This window comes from Nyctereutes procyonoides, unplaced genomic scaffold (assembly GCF_905146905.1).
Source record: "Nyctereutes procyonoides isolate TBG_1078 unplaced genomic scaffold, NYPRO_anot_genome, whole genome shotgun sequence".
Taxonomy (NCBI): domain Eukaryota; kingdom Metazoa; phylum Chordata; class Mammalia; order Carnivora; family Canidae; genus Nyctereutes; species Nyctereutes procyonoides.
Window position 1 is genome coordinate 43,328,166 of NW_026575024.1, and position 21,632 is coordinate 43,349,797.

The window sequence follows — 21,632 nt, forward strand, 5'->3', positions numbered from 1 at the left end:
AGAAGTATAGTATAATATCACAACCACGACATTGATTCGGTTCACCCATCTTGAGGGTGAATGATTTCTTTTTTGCCTATGGATTTCCAATTGATCCAGCACCATTTGTTGAAAAGACTGCTTTTTCGTCCATTTTTACCCTTTTGTCAAAACCCAGCTGGACTTGCTTGTGTAGATCCACTGTTGGCTTCTCTTATTTTGTTCCATTGACCTATGTGCATATCCCTCCACCACTACGACACTGTCTTGACTATTGTAGCTATATAGTAAGCCTTAGTATTGGGCATAGTGATTCCTTCCATTTTATTCTGCTTTCCAAACTTCAGTTATTTTGTGGCCTGTGCTTTCTCAAATAAATTTTAGAATAATTTTGTTTACAAAAAAACTAAGCTGGGCTTTTGATCGGGTTTGCATTAAATCTGTACATCAATCTACAGTGATCTAACTTTTTTACTATGTTGAGTCCTCTAATGAGGAAACATGTTATGTCTCTCCATTTATGAAATATTTTATATTTTATGAACAAAGAATTAGTACTTGGAACCCATGGTGAGCTTCTACAAATCAATAACAACAACAACAAAATGGCCAAAACTCTATAGGAAACTAAGAAAAGGCTATTTTCAGGCAATTCCCATATGAAATACAAATGGCTTCTAAGATTTAAAAAGGTGCTCATACAAGATTCCATCAAAATCCCAGAGAAGAACTCAGGCAACACCCTTTTTGAACTTGGCCACAGTAACCGGAGAAGGACAAATAGTGTATGTTCTCATTCATTTGGGGAATATGAATAATAGCGAAAGGGAATATAAGGGAAGGGAGAAGAAATGTGTGAGAAATATCAGAAAGGGAGACAGAACATAAAGACTCCTAACTCTGGGAAATGAACTAGGGGTGGTGGAGGGGGAGGAGGGTGGGGGCTGGGGGTGAATGGGTGACGGGCACTGAGGGGTACACTTGACGGGATGAGCACTGGGTGTTATTCTGTATGTTGGTAAATTGAACACCAATAAAAATTAATTTATAAAAAAAAAATAAAAAAAAATAAAAAGGTGCTCATACTGGTGTTCCAGGAAATGGAAATTATAAAATCCCATTGTTGTGTATATTTAGATTGGTAACAATAAAATAGGATAATATCAACTGATAAGAGTTCAAGAAAATGGGCATATTTTGATATAGTCCCAATAGTTAAGTTTTGCTTGTTTCTCTTGCCTTAGATATATCTAGAAAAATGCTGATTTTTCAACAAAAACATCAGATGTCAGAGAAATTACTCCCTGTGCTCTCTTCTAGGATTTTATCATTTCAGGTCTCACATGTAGGTCTGCAGTCCATTTTGAACTTATTTTTGTCTGTATTGTAAGGAAGTGGTCCAGTTTCATTCTTTTGCATGTAGCTGTGCAGTTTTCCCTACATCATTTTTTATTTTTTTCATTTTTTTGTTTTTAATTTTTATCTTTTTTTTAAGATTTTATTTATTCATCCATGAGAGACACAGAGAGAGAGGCAGAGACACAGGCAGAGGGAGAAGCAGGCTTCATGCAGGGAGCCCGACATGGGACTTGATCCCGGGTCTCCAGGATCACACCCTGGGCTGAAGGCGGCACTAAACTGCTGAGCCACCCGGGCTGCCCTCCCTACATCATTTTTTTTTTAAGATTTTATTTATTTATTCATAGAGATGGAGAGAGAGAGAGAGAGAGAGGCAGAGACACAGGCAGAGGGAGAAGCAGGCTCCATGCAGAGAGCCTGACGTGGGACTCGATCCAGGGTCTCCAGGATCACACCCTGGGCTGCAAGCGGCACTAAACCGCTGCGCCACCGGGGCTGTCCCCCTACATCATTTTTTAAAGAAGATTTTATTTACTTACTCAAAAGAGACTCAGAGAGAGGCAGAGACATAGGTAGAGGGAGAAGCAGGCTCCCTGCAGGGAGCCTGGTGTGGGGACTCAACCAGGACCCTGGGATCACACCCTGAGCAGACACCCAGCCACTGAGCCACCCAGGTGCCCCTCCCAACATCATTTGTTGAAGAGATTATTTCCCATTGTATACTGTTGCCTCCTTTGTCGAAGATTAATTGATCAATATAAGTTTGGTTTATTTCTGTGCTTTCTGTTCTGTTCTACTGATCTGTATGTCTGTTTTGGTGCCAGTACCATTCTGTTTTTATTACTCCGGCTTTGTATTATATCTTGAAGTCTGGAATTGGGATACTTCCCGTTTCATTTTTCTTTTTCAAGATTGCTTTGGCTATTTGGGTCTTTTGTGGTTCCATACAAAAGGGTTTTTTTTTTTTTTTTTTTTTTTTTTTTTTAATGATAGTCACAGAGAGAGAGAGAGGCAGAGACATAGGCAGAGGGAGAAGCAGGCTCCATGCACCAGGAGCCCGATGAGGGATTTGATCCAGGGTCTCCAGGATTGTGCCCTGGGCCAAAGGCAGGCGCCAAACCGCTGCGCCACCCAGGGATCCCAGGGATTGTATTAAATGTGTAAATTGGGCAGTTGGCGGGATTAGCACTGGGTGTTATGCTAAATGTTGGCAAATTGAACTCCAATAAAAAAATGTGTAAATTGCTTTGGATAGTATGGACATTTTAACAGTATTTGTTCTTTCGGTCCATGAGCATAATGTCTATTTCTTTGTGTCTTTAGTTTCTTTTCAGTGTTTTATAGTTTTGACCGTATAGATCTTTCATCTCTTTGGTTAAGTTTATTCCTAGGTATCTTACTATTTTGGGTGCAGTTTTTACAAAAGATTTATTTATTTGAAAGAGACATAGCAAGTGCATCAGTGGGAAGGGCAAATGGAGAGGGAGAGAGCGTCTCTGGCAGACTCTGCACTGATTACAGAGCCTGATGCATGGCTTGATCTCACAACCTTGAAACCATGACCTGAACCAAAACCAAGAGTTGGATGGATGCCCAACTGACTATGCCACCCAGGCGCCCCTATTTGGGTGCAGTTGTAAATGGGATTGTTTTCTTAATTTCTCTCTCTCTCTCTCTCTCTTTTAAAGATTTATCTATTCATGAGAGACACACAGAGAGAGGCAGAGACATGGCAGAGGGAGAAGCAGGCTCCCTGCAGGAAGCCCAATGCGGGACTTGATCCTGGGACCCCTGGATCATGCTCTGAGCCAAAGGCAGATGCTCAACCACTGAGCCACCCAGGCATCCCTCTTAATTTCTCTTTCTGTCTTTATTATTAGTGCATAGAAATGCAGCAGATTTCTGTACATTGATTTTGTATCCTGCAACTTTAATGAATTCATTTATCATATCTAGTAGTTTGTTGGTGGATTCCTTAGGGTTTTCTCTATATAGTATCATGTCATCTGCAGATATTGTAAGTTTTACTTACCAATTTGGATGCCTTTTGTTTCTTTTTGCTGTCTGATTGTTGAGGCTAGAACTTTAAGTACTATGTTGAATAGAGTTGTGAGAGTGGCGATCCTTGTCTTATTCCTGATCATAGGGGAAAAGTTTTTAGTATTTCACCAGTAAGATGCTAACTATGGGCTTTCTTTTTAATATATGCCTTTTATTATGTTTGAGGGTGTGTTCCCTCTAAATCTACTTTGTTGAAGGTTTTAATCATGAATGGATGTTGTACTTTGTCAGATGCTTTTTTGAGTCTGTTGAAGTGATCATATGGTTTTTATCCTTTATTTCATTGATGAAACGTATCATATTGATTAATTTGCGAATATTGAACCACCCTCACATCCCAGGAATAAATCACACTTGATCATGGTGAATGATTTTTTTTATACATGCATTTTATTTAAGTAAATTCTACCTCCATCATGGGACTTGAACTCACAACCCCAAGATTAAGAGTTACATTCTCTGCTGACTGAGCTAGGCAGGCACCTTTGATTTTTAAAAATATATTGTTTGATTTGGTTTGCTAGTATTTTTTTTTTTTTTTTTTGATTTGCTAGTATTTTGTTGAGGATTTTTGCATCTATGTTCATCATTGATGTTGGCCCATAATTCTCTTTTATTGTGGTATCTCTGTCTGGTTTTGGTATCAGGGTAATGCTGGCCTCATAGAATGAATTTGGAAGTTTTCCTTCTTTTTCTATTTTTTGGAATAGTTTGAGATATTAACTCTTCTTTAAATGTTTGGTAGAATTCACCTGTGATGCTGTCTGGTCCTGGACTTCTGCTTGTTGGGATTGTTTGATTACTGATTCAATTTCATTGGTCTGTTCAAATTTTTTATTTCTTCTTGGTTTAGCTTTGGGAGGTTATATGTTTCTAGGAATTTATCCATTTCTGTTGTCAAGTTGGCATGTAATTTTTTCATAATTTCGGATATACTTTAGAATATTTCAGTTGTCACAATCCTTTGTGTTTCTGTGGAATTGGTAGCTATTTATCCTCTTTCATTTCTCATATTGTTTGAGTCCTTTCTCCTTTTCTTTTTTTTTTTCCTTTTTTTTTGATGAGTCTGGCTAAAGATTTTTCAATTTTGTTGATCTTTGCAAAGAAACAGCTCCTGGTTCCATTGATTTTTTTTTTTTGTTTGTTTGTTTCTATTTTATTTATTTCTGCTCCAGTCTTTATTATTTCCTTCCTTCTACTGGTTTTGCATTTGCTCTTGTTTTTCTAGCTCCTTTAAGTGTAAGGTTAGGTTGTTTATTTGAGGTTTGTCTTGCTTTTTGAAGTAGGCCTGTTTTGCTATAAGCTTCCCTTTTAGAACAGCTTTTGCTGCATCCAGTGGATTTTGGACCATTGTGTTTTCATTTTAATTTGTCTCCATGAATTTTTTGATTTCTTCCTTGATTTATTGGTTGACTCATTCATTGTTTAGTAGCATGTTATTTAACCTCCATGTATTTGTGGTCTTTCCAGACTTTTTCTTGCGTTGATTTCCAGTTTCATAGCATTTAGTCAGAAAAGATGTGTGGTATGGCTTCCGTCTTTTTGAATTTGTTGAGACTTATTTTTTGGCCTAATGTGTGATCTCTTCTGGAGAATGTTCTGTGTGCACATGAAAAGAATGTGTATTCTCCTGATTCTCCTGTTTTAGGATGGAATGTTCTGAATATATCTGTTGGATCCATCTAGTCTGATGTGTCATTCAAAGCCATTGTTTCCTTGTTGATTTTCTGTTTGATCTAGTAATGTAAGGGGGTGTTGAAGTCCCCTATTATTAGTGCATTACTATTGATCACTTACTTTATGTTTATTTTTAGCTGTTTTATGTATTTGGGTGCTTCCAGGTTGGGTGCATAAATATTTACAGCTGTTATATCTTCTTGGATTGTTTCCTTTATGAGTATAGTGACCTTTTTCATCTCTTATTGCAGTCTGTGTGTGTGTGTGGTTTACAGTCTGTTTTAAAGTCTGTTTTGTCCCATATAAGTATTGCTATCCCAGCATTCTTTTCACTTCTATTTGCATGATAAATGCTTTTCTATTCCTTCACTTTCCATCTGCATTTATCTTTAGGTCTGAAATGAGTCTCTTATAGGCAGCATATAGATGGGTCTTGCTTTTTTGTCCATTCTGTCACCTGGTGAAGACTTTTTAGAAGGCATTAGCAATGTTGATCAAAATTAGAACCAGACATAAGTGGACTGAGCAGTTTCACTTCTTTGAACCTCTCTTTCAGAAGTCTGTGCACATGTGCATGAAGATATTGGTACAAGGGGGCTCAGTACAGCATTATGGAAACAACCAAAAAGCTCATCAGTAGAGGCAAGGTTAGATAAATCCTATCTCATCTGTAGTGTAGAATACTGTGTACTATTTAAAGAGAATGAGACTGACCTATTTGTACTGACATTCAAATTAGATAAGAATAGGAAAGAAGTCAAATTATACTCCTCCCCCCCTTCCATTTTTAGTTCTACTTTGCTTTTAAACACATAGAAATTGGCCATCTGCTTAATTCTGACTCTGCTGTCACATTGTTGAACTGATACAGATGCTTCGGATAATTATGCTGTGGCTCAGAGAGTTCAAATTACTGATAAATTAACTTTGTTTTTATCACTCTTGTCTTGAAGTAATTTTTATTACTTTCATTCTGTACTAAAATGGGGAATAAATGTCCAGAGTTGTGGGGATGGGGCCGTGCCGTACCACGGGCAGGAATGATGCATTTGGCTGTGTTGAGTGCTCTTGTCCTCTTAGTGCCCTGGCCGTGTGTTATCCTACTCAGGTCAGGAGGGCACTGCTAACCTCTCTGAGGAATGACCTTTTCTTTGACAAGGTCTTAATAGGACTGGCACCTGAAGAAGTCTTATTTTCATGACGGAGATGGGAGAAAAGTTTCGTAAAAGGTATCCATACAACAGTTGAGTAAATACCTTGATCTATAGGTCTATCAAAATAAATCGATCATTAAATTTAATAAATCAAAATATTTATTTTTTCAAAAAAACTTCGGAATAGAATTGCTTCTGTGACCAGAACTTATTTCCTGTGTGTTCTTTTCAATTAAAAACATTTTACTATGAATTATTGAAGACAAATAAGAAGGAATAAGACAGTGATCACAGTGTATCCACCTCCCAGCCTAAGAAAGTAGGATCTTGAAGATGGCCTCGTGAGGGGCGAGCTGGCCATATTATTGCCCGCTGTGCTAGTACTTTCTGATTAACACTGGTATCTGGGGGATCCCTGGGTGGTGCAGAGGTTTGGCGCCTGCCTTTGGCCCAGGGTGCGATCCTGGAGACCCGGGATCGAATCCCACGTCGGGCTCCCGGTGCATGGAGCCTGCTTCTCCCTCTGCCGGTGTCTCTGCCTCTCTCTCTCTCTCTCTCTGTGTGTGACTATCATAAATAAATAAAAATAAACAAAAGAAAACAAAAAAAACCCACTGGTATCTGGGACTCAGCTCCATGCTTTTGCGGGTCCAGATTCCGTAGGGATGCGTTGCTGGAAAAGACACTGGGCTGGGGGATAAGGTTCAGAAAATGGCTTCTTGTGATTTCTTTGTAGATGAAATTTAGTATTTAATACAAAGTTTATAGGAAGCTGTTGTCCCTCCTCTTGCCAAAGCTATTGCAGTAATGGTACTCTTGGTTGAGCCAGTGAAGCTCTTACCCTTTGCCCTGAAGGAATCCAGATCTGGCCCCTATCCCCCTACCTACTTCCCTGCCTTTCTATGCATCATCTCTCTATCCATCTGTCCTTCTATCTGTCTATCCATCCTGGCATCCCTCCATTGATTCAGTATTCATTGAGTATCTGCTGTATTAATAAGGCTCCATGCTTGGCATGGCCAGGCTGAAGTCCTGCTTAAAGTAAGAAGGGCAGCTGTAGACCACCTTGGACCAGCCCTGCTCATTATTCTGCATCTTCTTCTGGTCCCACAGTGGTTTTAGTGTGGATTCTGGGGTGGAGCCATGCTCTGCAGAGGTGTTAGGAGTCTGGGGGTGTTAGGAGTGCTACTGCTTGTGTAGGCCTCATGCCTAGCATGTGGTTAGGACTGACACTATGGTTGTTCAGGTCATGCTGCTAGTAGCTGTCCGGGTGGCAGTAGATGCCCTTCAATGAGAACTGCTCAGGGCACATGGAGCACTTATGTTTATGGTTAGTGTGGGCTTTGTGGATGTATTCTCATCAATGAAGATTTCAGGGCAATGGAGGCATTAAAGGTAAGCCTTTGGGAGCTAGGGGTATGGGTGAGCATGTGTTTCTCCAGCAACCTGGTCTGGCTGGAGTGTCCTTTGCAGACTACCTCTGTCTATAGTGTTCTAGGAGAGAGAAACAGGCAATTTCTAGCCTATTTTAAGAATTTCTTTAAGAGAGGAATGTCCAGGGTGCTGTGGTAGTACACACTATTGTATTATTGTATGTGTGTGTGAGAGTGATATGGAGAGAGGGAGGGAGGGAGGATATATGTATGGGTAAGTGAGAAGGACACAGGACATTTCAAGGTGAGGGATGGGTTTTTTTTTGCAAAGACACAGGGAAAGAGAGTGTAACATATTATTTATTGCTAGATAACAGAATACTTCAAAAGTTAGTGAATTAACAGTATTATTATCTTACATTGTTTCTGAGCATCAGGAATTCAGGAACAGTTTAGCTGGGTGGTTCTGACTCAGAGTCTGTGGTGGGGTTGCAGTCAAGATGTCAGGGCAGGGCCATAGTCATCCCTAGGCTTGGCTAGAGCTGGAGAGTCTGCTTCCAGAGTAGTTCACTAGTATGGCTGGGAAGCTGATACTGACTGTTGGCAAGAATCTCAGTTCTTTTCCTGATGCCTCTTTCTAGAACTACTTGACTGTTCTCATAGCCAGCTGCCAGCTTTCTCAGAGCAAGTGATCCGAGATAGCAAGATGGAATCTGTAATACCTGTGACCTAGCCTTGCTGGTCATTTCACAGTGTCATGTAGTGGCAGCCCCATGCTATCATTTTGCACTGTCCTGTTGGCTACAGCCAGGTGTATCTTTACTGTGAGGGAGGTAGAGACTATGTAAGGGCATGGCTACCAAGAGGCAAGGATTATGGGGCATCTCTTGGAGTGCTGCCATAGCATGGTCCTGAATCTGCAAGCTGGTCTATAGGCCTCAGGGGGGTGCACCTATGAGTGGGGAGAGCTGATTGGGCTGGGAATCCCAGTACAGACTCTGGACATTGTTTTAAGCACTTTCTACTTCTTTATTTCTTAAATTTTATTTATTTGAGAGAGAGAGAGAGAGAGAGAGAGAGAGAGAATGAGCAGGGAGGATGGGTAGAGGGGAGAGGGGGAGAAGTAGACTCCCCACTGAGCAGGGAGCCTGACATGGGGCTCCATCCCAGGACCCTGGGATGATGACCCAAGCCGAAGGCAGACACTCAACCAACTGAGCCACCCAAGTGCCCTAATAAGCACTCTATTTCATCTTCTTCAAAGTCCTGGGGCGGCCTGGAAGGATTTTTTAGCAGGCAGATGACATGCTCAGTGAGCTTTAAAGTCTATAGTTCTGATAGAGGTGTGGAGGGTGTTGGAGTGGGAGGCAGATGTATGACTCAAGGACTGCTGGTGGTGGTCTGTTTAGAGGTTCTGGAGTCCTCACCATCCTTGAAGCATCTGGAGCTGAGAGAAAATCCCCAGTTGTGGCAAATCCCACCTCTCTACCTCCTCCCCTGTAAAGGAGACTTAGACACAGGCTGGAGGGGCTACAGACTCATAAACCAGGGGCCTCCAGAGTGGGCTGTGGGGAAAAAAAAAGTCATTTGGAGCATGGAAAGTAAATATTACCACTTTTATTTATCTGTATCTCATTTTTAAAAATGTCTATTTTTAGGACTATTTTATGATGTCCTTAGTGTGTGAATATGACAGCAACTGTGTATAACTTAAAGGTTAGTGAATGTGTGTCATTAGGGTACATGCCCCACATCTTTTACCAATAGGGTAGATGATCACTGAATTTCAAGACCACTGCTAAGAGGGAGACTGGTCCTGGGATGGGTGACAGTGTTGGCAGTTGTGCCCAATGTCTCTTTCTATGACTGGTTGCTTTCATAGAGGCCCTCGCACACCTCAGCACTGTCCTTAGGAGACCTATCTTGGCACAGTGCCGTCTGGTGGTAGCTGGCTTGCTCAGCAAGCTCCTAGCAATTACCCCTTGTGACCTTGGTCACTTGAGGGAAGCCAGTCTTAGGCAATCTTTGGCCACAGAGTCATACCTGCATTTAGATCTGGCTCAGAAGTGTTGGTGGTTCTGCCCTGGCAGGTCATTCAGTTTTTCTGAGGGCCCATGTTGGTTTGTAAAACAAGAGTGGTCCTCCTCTGCAGGGTGCTTTGGTAGAAGGGCCTCATGAAGTGCCTAGCATGTAATATTTTACCTTCCCATACCCCACATGATGCACAAGAGGCCAATATAGACTGAATATTCCTTCCTGATTGTGTCCCAGGTCAGGACTCTAGGGGACTACCATGACCCCTAGAGTTAGGCCCTGCGGCTCCAATGACACATTGAGTTCCAGGGAGATCCTGGCTTACTCAACTTGATTACACATAATCTGTTTGGTGCTCCTGAGTTAAAAACATGAGAAGTAGCTTTGATACAAAGTGAAATGTCCTTAGCAATTAGGACCTCTGTTCCTGAGGAGCAACAGGTTTTAGTGTTTGATGAAGTGTACCCATCCTTTGCAGCCTGTTTGCAAGGTGTACTTTGTAGTCTGAAATTAAAAAAAAAAAGTCAATTCTCATAGGCTTGTCAGTAACTTTGAAGTATCTTTACAGAAGAATGCATGCGGTCCACAGGACTTATTTTTATAATCTCTTGCATGTTATTTGCAAAATATGGATCTTTTTAACCTTTTATTTTGAAATAATTTTAGATTTACAGAAAACTTGCAAAAATAGTAATGAGGAGTTTCTGTACACTCATTTGGCTTCCCCTAATGTTAACATCTTACATGAACACAGCACAGTTATCAAAAGTAAGAAATGAATGTTGGTACAACACCATTAAGTAGTCTTCAACCCTTACTTGAATTTCCCTGATTTTCCCTCTAGTGTCCCTTTTGTGTTCCAGGATCCCATCCAGGATTCCATGTTGGGATTTGTCATGTCTATTTGATCTCCTCCATCCTGAGACAGTGCCTTGGTCTCCATATTATATTTTTGAAAATGTATGAATCTATCTTTGTAGAAATCCTTCGAATGTAAGTTTGTTTTCTTCTCAAAGGCCCTGTTGCCTCCAGCTTCTTCTGGTGGGTCCCAGCCAGTTACACACCTGTCACATAGTACTTGCTCAGTGGATAGTAGCTGCTATTGCTCTGAGGAGAAATGAGGCATGGTCATTGGTATCCCCCCAGTATGCTTTCGCTACTTTTAGAGCTTCTCATTGGGTGCCTTCCATGGCACCTGTGGGTAAATGTTTTCTAGTTTACGCGGATTCAGGTTTCCCAGTGCAGGTAGTGAGATGGAAAGGTGCCTCAGACTAGGTGCTGCAAGCCTCTGTTTTCAGTCTCAGGAGATCTGGTGTAGCAGCAGGGGCCAACATTGTGTTCTCTATTACAGATGTGTGGTGCACATTTGAATCCATGCCAAGCCTAAGAAAGCCCAGGTCCCACTGTTCAGGTTTGTGCAAATAGACTGCACTGTCTCTGAGTAGCCCGACTGCTTATGAGGTGGTCTTTCCCAAGACTGTTGGGGTGCTCTAGAAGTGTATCTGGAAGGTCATATACAAAGGTGGCACTCTGTGTTAACAGACTATGACAAAGAATTCCTTTCTTTCTAGGCCTGATATTGAGTATAAATATGTAGTGGTGGGGGGAGTGGGGTATTGTTTTATTCTAGAGTTTTCTGTAAAAGTGAATTAGTTACCTGGATTCTAGAGTTGTTTGTGTGTTTGTGTATATGCATGCGTGCATGCAGGTGCATGAGACAGATACACAAATGTCTCCCATAGGGAGACAGACTGAGAGATCTAGGTTTTCCAGGACTGAGGGAGTTCTCTGGGATGTGGGACTTTTAGTGCTAAAACTGGGACAGTCTCAGGAAAACTGGGATGGTTGGTTGCCCTACAAAGGACCTAAATGGGACAGAGGATGATGTAGGTGACACCTACGAGATTCCCAGTGATAAGTTTCTAGTCAGTTTTCTGCTGTTTGCTCTGTCCCCCCCCCTTTTTTTTTTGCTCTGTTCCTTTTTAAAGAAATTCTTATTTAAATATTTTTTATTATGATTACCAACACTTAATTATTCTCGTTTTATTAATTCCCTCACTCTGTTTTGGTGGAGAATTTTGAAACATTTCCGTGATATCCTCTCATTTCTTTTTATTTGATTTCATAAAAATAAGCTTTTGTTTTGGAGTTATCTTAGATTTCCGGAAAGGTTCTGAGAGTACAGAGTTCTGAATACCCAGCATCCAGCATATCCCATTCTTACAATTTTACCTGTCTATGGCACATTTGTCAAAATCAAGAACTTGCCATTGGTACATTACCATTAACTAAACTCCAGATTTTATTTAGATTTCACCAGCTTTTCCATTTCTATCCACTTTGTGTTTCAGGATCCAGTCTAGGGCAACACATTATGTTTGATTATCTTTGACAGTTTCTGACTTTGAGCGGTATTGGTCAGGCACCCTGCAGCATGGCCTCTCATCAGGGTTTGTCTTGTGTGTCTTGTGATTAGACTGGGGTTATGGGTTTTGGGAAATCCACCCCAGACGTGACATGTCTTTGTCATCTCAGCATATCAGGGGTATGTGACACCCATGTGGTATCCCCAGTGATGCAGACCTGGTCACCTGGTTGGCATTAGCCAGGTGGCTCCACTGTGCTGTTACTATTTTTCCCACTCGCTCCTCAGTTCTTGGAAGTGAATCCTGAAGCACCGGCCACCTTGAAGGGGTTCGGGAGGGTTAAGCTCCACTTCTTGGAGGTGGAGGTAGTATATGTATTTATTATTTGTTGGGCTGCGGACACCGACATGACTTTGATTTCCAGATAAACAATGGATAATTCTTTGGTGTAAGTATGTCCCTTGCCATATCTGAACTTCAAATGTAACTTGGTGTCTTGTTAAATCTGACAACCCTAAGTATTTGGAATTCTTCTGCAAGAAAAATTAGTCTCTTCCCCCACTACATTTGAATTTTAGTTTGATTCCACCATCTTTTTGGTACAATTGTCTTCCCACTTTCTGTCATCCTTCAGCAGAGTTTGATATATTTTAGTCATTGTACTTTGTCTACTTAATTTTCTTTTAAAACAACGTGGAAAATAATTGAGTTTTGCTCGAAAATGAATTAGTGTGTGTGTGTGTGTGTGTGTGTGTGTTTAATCAAAGGATTTTTCTCATTACGTGAGCCAAAAAGCACATTAGTTTCCAACCCCTATAAATCAAACCCAGAGGTGAAGGAAACGAGATTTGTTCTTAATTTCCAAGTGTGGATCCTGGGAGGTGCAGGGAAAAGAGTCGCTGCTGTTCCTTGAGCAGCCCCAGGGGACGAAAGCAGCAAAGAGCACATGGATTCTTGCTGAACTTGGCAGTATGAGGCACTTGTGATTGCTTAAGATCCCTGACTTCTGGCCTGTGTGAGAGAATGCTAGCTAAGTGGATGTGCAAATGAAGGTGGGCTGGGGTGGTTGGAGATGCTGAGCAGATCCGTGAAGTTTTCTTTCAAAAAGAAACAGGACCTCTTGTTGATTGCATGCAATGCACCTAGCCTGTCACATGGTGTTGCCTTTCATCAAAGCAGCAGTTCTATAGCATGATTTCCTCGGGTGATGTGTTTCAGTAGCTGGCACCCATTTCAGCAGCAGCAGGTGTTCTAAGAAGCAACAAGGGGATGCAGAGTCAAAGGGTGGCTCAGCTCCTTCTGGACAAGAGGCTGTAGCTGTCCCAAGGGCCCTGGCAAGCCTTCCTAGACCTGAAGGGCCAGGCTGAGAGGAGGTTTAGGAGCTTGGTGAACTGAATGTGACTGTACCCTATGGACAATTGCCTTCTTATCAGTTCATTTGAAAAAATGGCACTTGAGAGGGTTCATGTCACTTGAAGGATGGTACACTTTAGGTGTTTTATTAAATGTCCATCAAATGAGTACCCTCATTCTTTGCCCTATGATATGTTCAGATGATCCTCAGCAGTTGTGACATGGATCTATCTTCTCTAAACTAAACCCTGTCTCCCTTGTTAACACCACCAATCACTTGTCATTGCCTAGTCTAAACCAATTTTCCTGACTACAGGGTCTCATTCCTTTGGGTTTCCACAGAAGGGCTCCAGCACTCCTGGAGGTGTGATGGCCTTTCGTCTGAGTGCCTTCTCCATTTTCCTCACCAAGATGGGGCTGCCCTTGCCTCTGCCTCTCTACAGTGCAGAATCTAGTCTCCGGCCCCTGGCACAGTCTTTGACCTGCAGAAAGCTCTTGTCAGATATGTGGGGAGTGAGTAAATAACTACTTTAGGCTGAAATGATTTCTATATCCCAAGTAAGAAATGCTTATAGGTACCATAGTGCCCAGGGCAACTTATTTTTTTTTTTTAAGATTTTATTTATTTATTTGAGAGAGAGCACACATAAGCACAAGTTGGGGTAGGGACAGGGGCAGAGCGACAAGCTGACTCCCGGCTGAGGGCCAAGCCAGACTCGGGGCTCAATCCTAGGACCCTGAGATCATGACCTGAGGTGAAGTCAGATGCTTAACCACTGAGCCACCCCAGGGCAACTTATTAAAATATCTGCACATGTGTACAGTTAATAAATTTAGTCAGGCTGCCAATTCTTTTGTCATGAGAAAACAAGAAGCATCACTTTTAACATAGCTTTCTGAAGGTATTACAAATGTCTGTGTTTGGTTCTTGTAATCTTCTTGAACAGAACAACATATGTCTGTCCGTGTGTTTATATTTTTTAAGATACCAGATGTCTGTAGTACAAGTTCTTATTATCTGTTTTCGAGTTTTGTTTTGAAACTTGAAAACACATTTTGGGATATTGCTATAGAAATGAGTACTGAGTGCTACCTGGTCGTAGGGTATGTTTTGGCAAACTCTTTTCAGTTTTGAACTTTCTTGAATTTCTAGTTATGGGATGCCAGTCTGTGAAATACATGAATTGTAAACAGTGGGGTCAGTCTCTAACAACTCTAAAAAAAGAGCAGGCAGTTATATTTTTGCTGAGGATTTTGGAAGGAAAGGCTAAGTCCTGAAGAAAGACAGCTGGATTCTGCACTGTTCAGAGATGGGGAAGCCAGGAGCTGAGCACTGGGACAGTGCCACCATTTCTGGGCCCCTGTTGTCGGGTAAAGTTCCCCAGACCCACACCTGTCAGCAAAGCCCCATACTGGGGGTGGCCCAGCATCTCCTGGCAGCCACAGATCCCTGTCAGTGGCCAGTGGCCTAGGAACAGAGCACTCCAATAATTATTATGAGGTGTGAGTCTCTGGGTCAGTGCCCTTCTGTGTTTGGAACCACAATGGAATTGCTGAGTGAAATGAGCTACAGTGTATCGTTTTTACACAGACCACAATCTCTTCTGAACTGCTCCCTGTTCTTTTATGAGGAAACCTAAGCAGCTTTACTTGCCCTTTTCCAGATTTTCTGCTGCTCCTTTTATAGCTGCATATAAGGTCACCAGAAGGTTTTCTTTTCAGCTTTAAGGTGATCGAATTGAACACTTTTGCAGCTGTGGCTCCCCGTTTTCAGATATTTGTTACCCTGAGTTCTGGGTAATGAGCATCTTGGAGGCGCAGAGAATCTCCCTCTAGAACACGAGTGTCTTTGAGAGGTTAGCTCACCTGGGGTGGCATGCAGTTAGGCAAGGGTACTCCATAGAGCACTTGTTTTAAAACTTTATTAGTAGGGGCCCCCTTTGTAGACATATAATTATATGCTGACCAGCAGTAAAACACCAGAACGAGCTGCTGTGTGACGGGATTGGGAGAGCGAGACAACAGAGAGCATTGAGCCGTTTCTGCAGGAGGTGGTGGGAAGGGGTATCTCTGAGGCTGCTTCTGAGGAGTCTTTGGTGACAGCCCAGAAGCCCTAGATCTGGAGCCAGGCATTTGTGGGCAGGGTCATCTCACATGGTCGAGGGTCTGTCCTTGGTGCTGCCCGCCTCCCTGGACAGCCTCTCTCTGAGCTCTGGACCTGTGTCTCACTGGAGGCCTGATAGTTCTGCTGGGAAGTCAGTCTCAGTGTTTCCTCTGCTGTGTTCCTCTTTTCCCTGTCATATTCACGATCTGTCACTGGCTCAAGCTCTTGGCACCTCTTTTCCCTGGCCTCCTGTTCCTCATCTGTACCCAGAGCCTGTTCATCAGTGTCTTGGTAAGAACTGAAACAGCGCTAGTGGCCGGCGTTGATGGAGCAGTTGTGGTGCTAGGCTGCTGTCACTGTGCTTCACTGTGTTATCATACTCACCCCTTGCTCCAGCCTTGTCATGGGAGGTGCAGATGACCCATAACTTCCATTTCTTGTATCACTACTGAACCGGAGTTCACTTCTCAGCTAACACTGGAATTTTCTAACTGCCCCTGATGAGTCAGCATGCCAAGGGTTTCTTTCCGTACCATGTCTTGCATACTAGGGTTTGATGGATATCTCTCCACCACTTTGATCCCAGCAGTCCCTTCCAAAAGTCCTTGCTGGCTCTGCTTCCCTTAGGTAAAGATCAAACTTGAGCTAGGTACAGGTCTGTGTGTCTAGGTCTGGGTCACACTGCTTTCCTGTAGGGATTGTCAACAGGAACACATACTTCTTGTCCCCAGGACTGTGCTCCAGCTCTTTCACCTACATGGCTGCAAATTAATGCACCTTCTTCCTGCTCTCCCTTTTTTGCAATGGAATGGCAGGCCTGTCTTGTCTGCGGATGGTGCTGTTGTGCACAACTATTTGTTAGCACTTTCATTGCCTGGGAATGTGATGAAGTCATTTCCATTTGACTTTTCAAGAGCTCATCCCTTGCTCTGCAATTAAATTAGGAACTCTTTTCTAATAACTCTTTTTCTGTAGGAGAACCAGAACTTAGAAAGCTCCCCAAAGTCTCCATGACAATGCACAGAACTGGCAGTTGACAAGTATTTGATTTTTTTTAAAATTTTATTTATTTATTCATGAGAGAGTGAGAGAGAGAGAGGCAGAGACAGAGAGGGAGAAGCAGGGTCCATGCAGGGAGCCTGATGTGGGCCTCAATCCCAGGTCTCCGGGATCATGCCCTGGGCTGAAGGCAGCACTAAACTGCTGAGCCACTTGGGCTGCCAAGTATTTGCTTTCTATTAGAGTCCCAAAGAAAACATTCCTCAGGGTGGTGCTTTGTGTCACTGCACATGGACGCGGTAATCATGTTTCTCCAGTATTGTTCTTCAGCAGTGTTCTCTCCATGTTGCTCACTTGGACTAACCAAGCAAAGCAAGAAGCCAGTGGTGACACTTCCTAAGGTTTCTGTACATTGGGACAGTGAAAACACTGGTGTCATCATCAGTATTATCAGTATTATCAGTATTATCTATTAATAGAAAAATGTAAGTCTGGAGTTCTGGAGTTCTGGTGGCATTCATAATTATTTTTCATCATTTCCTAAGGTTTCTGTACATTGGGACAGTGAAAACACTGGTGTCATCATCAGTATTATCAGTATTATCAGTATTATCTATTAATAGAAAAATGTAAGTCTGGAGTCTGGAGTTCTGGTGGCATTCATAATTATTTTTCATCATTTCTTCTAATGTTTATGATGTGGACCACTCCACAGATTCTTGGGGTAGCTGTGGTTGACAGCCTCACGAAAAGGGTGTCTTTGTCCTCCCTTAGTAGCAGCCCGAAACAGCCCCCACTAAGTAAATGCACTTGAATTTGCAGAATATATGGGACTCCGTTGCCTTCTAGAATAAAAAAAGGAGAGGGAGAGGCTGCCCCTTTACATGACATTCTTAGACTGAGGGACTCCTTTGCATTCTGTATTTATTTTATTTGGAGACCTTGGTCTCATTACAGTTTAAATCTTGTTCTCTTACTTTTGCAGCTTATTTAATTGAGAACATTTCAATGAAAAAAAGTCTAAAACATTGCAGTTGTAAAGAATCTGGGGTCACGCAGAGGCCTTAATTGATCCTTATGATGAACGAATGACTGTAACTCCCTGGCGAAGGGCCTCCTTTTCATTATTTCTCAAGGCCTTTATCCCATCTCGATCAGCGTGGAACAGCTTAATGTTTTTGGCCCATTGCACTCTGAGTTATGCTACTTTTAAAGCTTGGACTACATAACCAAGAGGCTGAAGCCAGAGTAAGCTGGATAGCATACTCCTGTGCTATTTATTGCATGAGGCAGTAAAAACAGCACCAACGCAGTCCTCTTTGTTTTACTTTTTGTGGGCTCTGTCATCACTTTAATTGGTTGTTGTTAGAACAGATGTTTTAAAAGGAATATTTTAGCATGACTGTATTTGCTTATTTAATTTCTGATGACTTGCAGGACATTTATATTTACATTTTTTTTTTTTTTAAAAGAGCTGTAGGCCATGGGAGCAGAGCAACCCCATTGGCCCTTTCCAGACCTGGTCCTTGGGAAGAGATAGTGAGGATGCCATGGTGATCTTTGCTGAGAAGAGTCTTGAGGGAAAGAACCATGAACTTCAAAACCTAGGGCCAGCATGCAGAAACCTCTCCATGTACAGTCAGTAGAACATTCAATAGCAATCCAAATGTCAAATCACCTTGAAAAATGGCTTTTAAGAACGCAGAAGTGAAGTTACCAGTGTTTTAAGGTAAGCAGAATTTAAAAAGAAAATATTCCATCTCTCTGGAGAGAGCTTTTGAACCAATTAAAGCCTTCACAACTCTGATACCTTTGTAAAGCATTGAACTGACTTCAGACTTGGACAGGAGCTTGGTTCCTGTGCTAAGGAGTCCAGTAATTATTTTTGGTTCATTGAATTTGGGCATTCATAGAAAAGCTTATCAATATTAACTTTCAGAAAAAAAAAAGAGATTTGTTTCCACATTTGGGTCAAAGTGTACCTTCTAAATTGCTATTTCATAACAAGGTTTGCAAAATAATAATGTAGCTCAGTATTTTGAAGAATTTTAGATTCAGAAAATGTGTCTAAGGATGAAAGGTTTATTTTAAGAGTTCCTTGCTCTTTATACTGTTTGAATCTTCTTCTCTGCTCTTTTACAAATTTGGATAGATGGGGAAACTCCATTGGTTTATCCTAAAGCAGACACCTAATAAGTCAACATAACATCATCAGAGGAAGTGGTCATGATGAATCCTGTGGTCTAGTAAATTTCCTTCTATAGTTAATTGATACATTAGCTGATTTGGGGCTATACTGTTATGATTGTACAGAAAATGTTTGTTACAGTAAGCCAGCCAGACAGATGCTGCCCAACTCATAATCAGAACTTCCTAGATGTCAAAGTCTCTTGATTCTGAGCCAAAAAATCAATCTGTTCTTTTGTCTAGCTGGGTTCTGCTTCTACTTCTTCCTGTTGCACAGGACTTGTTTGGTGCATAACAGGCATTCAATAACTGTCTATTGAATTGCCAAAAGACTTAACAAGTGATCAGACGTTATTTGTACCTGGGAGTAATTTATTGCTGGAGTGCCAGGTCACCTGGTTTCCACCATGTTATTATCTGTGAGTCTTAACTGGAAGTCAGGCTGCTTAACCTGTCCAATTTGTTTAAGCCTAAGTTGAAATTCTAAGGTTTTTTTTTTTTTGGTTGGTGGTTGGACCTTTTGTTATTATGGGATATCTTAAACCATTTGAGATCAGTTGACCAATTTTTTTTTTTTTTTGTATTTTGTATTTTGTATCCACCTAAGCATTTTTAGAGTTAATAAAATGTGAAACTGTTTCTGGGTTGAAAAATGCTACAAGTTAAGGCACATGGTAGAATACATGTATGAATCATATTTTCTTTCATGATTGTTATTCATTTTTACAAGTTATGGGGAAGAGGCTGGGAGGGACTTGATTCTTAGCAGGTTGCTACTCTTATGTAACATAACATGAAAGGTCTAGAGTGATGAAAATTATTCTTGTCAAGTTTATGATTCTTGACCTTTATTTAATAACATCTATCTCAATTGATTAGAAATAAAGTATAGTTTCTTTGAGATACTGTCATTCATTATTTTCAAAAGAGCTTTTTAACTCTTTAAACCCATGTCACATGTAAATTGGCACTAAAAGTGTCTTGCAGGATAATAGAAGTTTATGCCTGGGGAAGCAAGCACAGAAGTCTTTTTCTCAGTTTGATGGCTGAGTGGGACCTAGTGTATTTTTCAGCCAAGTGTACCTGCTCAGCCCCTCTGATAGCGTTTATCTGATCATGTTTTCTCCTTAAAATATGTCCAAAATGAAATAAAACCCTATGTTTAGATACTCTTCTGTTTAGAATTCACAATTTGAAACTTTTGTTTCATTTATTCTAAATTGATACAAACCATTTCAGGATCACCTTTTCAAAATCATTGGTAATAAAGGGGAGGAGAAACCTGGAGAAAGGAGATACCTTTCCCTTTTTAAATTACCCAGTTAAGTGTCTCAGGGTTTACATTTTTTCCTGTACTTGCATTGCTCTTTTTCTATTTTTTCCATGTAGATTTATATCAAATGTACTTTACTGGTACTTTGGTGATTTCTTTTTTTAATTTTTCAGTTTGTTAACTTGATTTCATGATGTACATATACAAGGAAACTATTGCTGTTGAAATATTCTGAGCAGTAATAATTTTATTGACTTGGAAACCTAGGTTGTCTTGGTTTCCAGTGGTTGCTTGCAGTGTTTAAAGTAACTGACAACCCTGGGATCATCACAAAAAGTTTATGATTAGAACAAAGGGGGGTGGCTAGGGTAGGGAATGGGGAAAATGCCATTTAAATTACAAACTGCTTGTGGAATCACATAGAGAGGGCAGTTTACCCATGTCCCTTAAAATAAGATCATAATATTAAGAATTAAAAATAATTTTACCTGGAGGGGACCTCAAGAGTGAATATTAAAAAGTTCAAATGAGCTTAAAAGTGTATCAAAGGAATTATTGGACAGCACACACCATTTCAAGTGTTACTTTGTGGAAGATTGTCTGTTCTGTGGGTTTGCCTGCAATTTGGGGCCACATGTGTGTCTTGTGATCCCTGGATTGATTGGAAATGCCTCTTTATTGATAAAGTCAGGTGTGGTCTCCTCTGGGGGAGGTAGTGTCCCTCCTCTATTTTGCCAGTTTGAATGTTCACCAAGCTGTATTGGAAGTTAGCTGGCCTCCCAGGTGTCCCTGGAGGAGCCCTAGGCATGCTGGTGAAGCCGCAGTCTCAGCCCTGAAAAGTAAATTCTGGTGGGGGAGGGGTGTCACGTGGGTTGTACTGTAGTTCAGATTATCTGCATTTGTTATCTAGTGCTATGTAGCACATTACCCCGAACTCAGCAGCTCAACATGACAACAAATATTGTTCATAGTTTTTGTGGGTTAGGAATTGCTTAGTTGGGTGGTTCTGGTCAGGGGTCTTTTGTGCAGTTACGGTCATGGTGTCAGCAGGACAGGCAGAAGGGACTGCTTCCTGAGTAGCCCTTAGGAGGCTGGCAGGCTGGTGCTGGCTGTGTTGGCAGGAGGCCTCAGTTTCTTGCCATTTAGACTTTGTCACTGGGCTGCTTCAGTGTCCTCAATGACATGACAGTTGGTGTCCCCCAGAGACCTCACCTCTGAAGTCACATGCTGTCATTCCTGCAGTATCCTGTTGGTTACCCCTGTGAGTCCTGTTCATCGTGACTGCACAAGATCACAAACACTAGGGGCTGGAATCACTGGGGAATCTCGAAGGCTGGCTGCCACACCATCGCAAACATACCTGCTTTTGGGTAGAATCCATCCTGTTGTCACATCATGAAATTAAAGCTGAAAAAAAAATGCTTGCTGAGTACAGGCATTCTGTTATATTCTGGGAAACTTGCAGAGATGGCTGCCTAGACATCATAGAGAAAAGTGGCATCCTTGGTGAGTGTGTGGTTTCTTCAAATGTTCTTTTAAAGTCAGTGATAACACTTATCTCTTTTAACAAGGAACATGAACTCACCCTAATTCTACCCTCCAGAGTACCCAAATGCTTTTAGTTTTTTTCCCACATAGTCCTTTTTTTCTGTGCCTCTGTATAGGGCTTACTGGTACCTCTAGATCTACAAAGATATTTACAAAATGGGATCT

General features: G+C 41.5%; 1 protein-coding gene across 4 annotated transcripts in view; it reads left to right on the top strand.

The window, feature by feature from the left end:
• Positions 1-21,632, top strand: part of DTD1 (D-aminoacyl-tRNA deacylase 1) — a 183,768-nt gene that overhangs the window by 67,752 nt on the left and 94,384 nt on the right. Inside the window, exon 5 of one of the 4 annotated variants that reach the window (XR_008667080.1) lies at positions 17,932-18,188. The exons of 2 other annotated variants lie outside the window; for them this stretch is intronic. The gene's annotated coding sequence lies outside the window, so the exon portion shown is untranslated. Of the gene's footprint in view, positions 1-17,931; positions 18,189-21,632 lie in introns of those variants that run through there. One more of the 4 variants, XR_008667085.1, reaches the window with a different exon arrangement.